At 42.7% G+C, this 4235-nt stretch overlaps 1 long non-coding RNA gene across 2 annotated transcripts in view; it reads right to left on the bottom strand.

The window, feature by feature from the left end:
• The window catches only part of LOC138147490 (uncharacterized), a 59308-nt gene that overhangs the window by 8020 nt on the left and 47053 nt on the right, over window positions 1-4235 (bottom strand). Inside the window, exon 2 of one of the 2 annotated variants that reach the window (XR_011164821.1) lies at window positions 2955-3059. The exons of the other annotated variant lie outside the window; for it this stretch is intronic. This is a non-coding gene — a long non-coding RNA (uncharacterized lncRNA). The remainder of the gene's footprint in view (window positions 1-2954; window positions 3060-4235) is intronic. 2 annotated transcript variants of the gene reach the window in all.

The following is a 4235-nucleotide window of genomic DNA, read 5'->3' as shown; positions in this document are numbered from 1 at the left end:
TCTCTCTGTCTCTCTCTCTCTCTCTCTCTCTCTCTCTCTCTCTCTCTCTCTCTCTGTCCCTGTCTCTGTCTCTGTCTCTGTCTCTCTTTCTGTCTCTGTCTCTCTCCTCTTTTTAATGGAATCATCCCTAGTATTGATCCATTTGGTAAGCACTCTCTAGAATCCAAAATTCTTGGTAGGCTAGGCTGGGCAATGAGTCCCCCAAAGGCAATCCTTCTTGGTTCATAGGATTCTAGAGTTGGAAGGAGGGCTAACAAATCCAAGCTTCTCTTAGAACAGATGAGGAGATGGAATTGCACCTCACTATTAAATCCAGAGCAGGGCTTTCCTCCTGTTAGCTTCTCTAACTTGAGATATGGGGTTATTTCCATTGTCATGCTGCTTCCCCACCTGGCCATCCTAACCTCTAGCCTCACCTTCCCTGGGGCCTGAAGGCTCTTGGGCCTGCTTGGGCCTGTCCATGGATACTTGAGCTCTGAAGTAAGATGTGGGGTTGTGTTTTCAAGGCACTCCCTGCAGTCCTGGATTAGCAAGAGGAGACTATGACTTTGTAGCTTCTCTTTCCCTTCCTACCTGAGCCCCTGGGCCAAATGAAAAGCTTCTCTACAGTTTTGGTATCAGCACAACCACTGTAGTCTCAAAGGCAATAGTCATGTAGAACTTTGAGGCCTTGGCCTATGGACAAGGGCAAAAGGCTTGACTGTCTTAGCCACCAAAAGTTTATCTAGACCATACTGAGATGCTCAGGAGGAGCTGGGCTTAATGAGGGCTTACTGGGTTATTACCAGAAATTAATTCAGTAGGGAAGATAATCAATAGTGGGCCTACTGAGAACAGTACATTAAGGAGAGCTGCTCTTCTCCTCAGGTGTGATAAATAGTGCATTTAAATTATTCAATACCGTAATAAAGGTTGTAATTAAGTTGGGCAACTTGGCATCTTAATAACGACATGCTCGAAGAGATTTAAGGCACAGATGGAGACACAAGGAAACATTCATAAGCCCAAGAATGGGTTTCCTTTTCAGACGGAAGGAAAAATGGCCGACCTTTTGCTTGTGGCAGCTCTGAAGCAGCTCTACATCATCTTTAAGGGGATCAATGAAGGGAGGATGACTTTGAGATTGGCTGTGACTTTGAGATCCTGTCATGCCTTTTGTTCTTGTCTTTCTCTGCTCGTTTAATTATTGCAGTATTCACGGAGGTAAAAATAGGGGTGGGGAAGGAAGGGAAGAGAAACTTCTGGGAATGCAGTTCAGGGACCTTGTGGCCCCATCAGCATGCAAATCACTTAGCAATAGACAAATGATTTGAGAGAAATACAGTCAGGCTTCCCAGATCAAATGGTTTCTATTTCTGTCACTAAGTAGAAAAAGAAGCAAAATTTCTTTCTGTTAATCCTTCTCTTTACCACTCTCCCACCACATGTGCTTTCTCTCTCTCTCTCTGTCTCTCTCTCTGTCTCCCTCCCTGTCTCTCTCTCCCCCCCTCTCCTCCCTCTTTCTGCCTGTCTCTCATACGGATGTGTGCATGTGCACGTGTGTGTGGGCAAACACACACATACACACACTCTAGTCTTGACTTGGATAAACCGAAACAAAAGTCATAAATATCTTTTGTAATTACAAGTGATTTTTCTGCTCAGCAGCTTGCAAAATAGATACAATTGTGTTATTTTCCAAGACACCAGAGAGATATTTATAAGTTGCCAACTGCTCAAGAATTGATTCTGACATGGTCAGATATCCTCTAGGGCACAGGATTGTTAGAATGAGGAAATTTTCAGTATAGAAAGGAACCCAAGGTTTTGCTTGTTTGTTTCCCCATCCCCCTCCACCTTTGTGTTTGAGTTCTGTTGGCAATTATCTATGAAAATATTATGGAATATAAAATTTTTAAAAATATTTTTATTAGTGCTTTTTGTTTGTACTTCAATAGCATAACCCCTCCCCAACACCTAAACCTGAATTGAATTGTTCCTCATCATAAGGAAAAACAGTTATGTAAAATGTAGCCAATCAGTGACTACATCTGACAGTGTTATGTACCATTGTCCGCTGTCTGTCTGACAAGGGGACCCACAAGATCTATGACATTTATTCAGGGTTTGGCCTCTCTCTCTCTCTCTCTCTCTCTCTCTCTCTCTCTCTCTCTCTCTCTCTCTCTCTCTCTCTCTCTCTCTCTCTCTCTCTCTCTCTTCCTCCTCCTCTCTCTATATATGGATATGTTATATATATAATTTTCCCCCCTTTCATTTCTGTTTATTTCACTCTGCATCTGTTCATGCAAAGTTTCCTGTGTCTCAGAATTCCTCTTAGTATTCCTTTTGGAAAACCAATTCAATCTAAATCAAATACCTTTTTCCTCCTGGGAAACAGCCTACCTGGAAGTTTTGTCACTGGCTAAAGTACAGGTGAAGGGCAGTTAGGTGGTACAGTGGGTAGAGCACTGGTCCTGGAGTTCAAATGTGACTTTAGAAACTTAATAGTTGTGGGACCCTTGGGCAAGTCACTTAACCTTAATTGCCTCCCCCCAAAAAAGTGCAGTCGTTCTCATTCACTGAGTAGTGTTCTTTTCAATTATGCTTTATTATTATAAATTCTAAACATTTTCCTCCAAATTCTCCAGTGAATTGCATAGCTTCCAAAAGAGCAAAATAAATTTCCAAGTGCATACTTATGGGGACCGCAAGGAAAGCTCTCAAGCTTAAAATTTTATTCAAGTCTAGCTTCATGTTTAGTTAAAATATTTAACTTCACACTTCATATGTTGATCACTGTGCAGAGCATTTTTGCAAAACTTATAAATAAGTAAAATATACCATATAAGTACCTGGGCCAGCTGCCCAATGATACCAGTAGACAGAAAAGTTGTGATCAAGAGTCTTTAGGAGTTAGTCAATCATGATGAATAATGCAATATAGCATACTCTGTTGGACAGGTGGGACTGGCTACCTGGAAACCAGATGACTTGATGAGGTCAAAGAGGCATCTGTCCTGAGTCAGGGACTCCATGACAGTTTCCAGGAAATTCTCCAGGAAGTAGTACCAATTGTGAAACTGAAACAAACACAGAGGTGTTCTTTAGATTCTGTGTTGATAATAACCAGAAACTATTTACAAAAGGAACCTAGCAGCACTCTGTGGTTTTCAGTAGTAGAAGTGCTAAGAGTTCCCAGACTAGTCTTGTCCTGTTGGGAAAACCCTTTTAAAATTAAATGGCCTCCTCTGTCAATATCCTTCCTCTCAGGTACAACTTGTCCATATGAACAAGGTCAGTGCCCCATGATCTCTAATAGAGGCATCAGGGAATGATTCCAAAGATATTGTTAAAGGTGCAGCTGATCTTGTGATACAGTCAATACTGCTTGAATCCTTCACCTTTCTTGTCTAAAACTTCAGGCAGCTTGCAGAACATTCTAGTGCATAAGAATTATACAGGGCCGCATAGAACATAAGGGAATACAAACATTGATACAAAAGAAAAGCCCTGTAAGAACATGGAGCTCCCAGGGAATGGTACTGCTCCACCCCCAAAACATTTCATCTGACTTCTTTCTGTCAACATAAATGGCTCTTCAAGTACAGTATGAGGAACAATTTAGGAACACTATTCCAGAGGTTTGGGAAATCCTTTGGTAAATATTTACTGCTGGACTTCTACTCACTTGCTTTCATCGGTGGAGCTCCTGCCATTCACTGATACTCTGCCTGAAGTCATTTCCCAAAGGTTAGCAAACTCCTTTCCCTCTCTCACTCTCTCTCTCTCACTTCCCTTCACTTTAGACCACTTCCTCTCATACCCCTTTGATCTTCTGCTTCATGGCTTCCCTCAGAGGACCCTAAATCCCTGGACTTACTTTTTACTACTGTCTGCATCCTCTCTTATACCCCTTATAACCCAGAATACCCCTTGATCTCCATTGCCTCTATCAGCCTGGACCTCAACTGCCATCACTCAGCAGCCAACCTCTATCTAGTTCCAGTTCTTCGAGGCTTGTTCTTTCCAAATTTATCAGCCAGTCCAGAGTCTGGTAGCTGACAGTTTCTTCTTCTCCTCCTTCTCCTCCTCCTCCTCCTCCCCCCTACCAAGATGTACGGTACATCGGAAGAGCGTCGTGTACGGACAGAGTGTCCCTCTCCCTTGTCCCCCTCACCCTAAAAAAAACTACTGCGACTTTCTTTTCCTCTGCCTTATGCGTCCCTCGCGTCGTACCACACATCTCTGTGCCCTTC

This window comes from Petaurus breviceps, unplaced genomic scaffold (assembly GCF_028583685.1).
Source record: "Petaurus breviceps papuanus isolate PSGF00001 unplaced genomic scaffold, PetGlider_PUasm1.0 90792, whole genome shotgun sequence".
NCBI lineage: Eukaryota > Metazoa > Chordata > Mammalia > Diprotodontia > Petauridae > Petaurus > Petaurus breviceps.
Note: the sequence above shows the minus strand (reverse complement) of the source record. Positions and strands in the feature narration are given on the sequence as shown.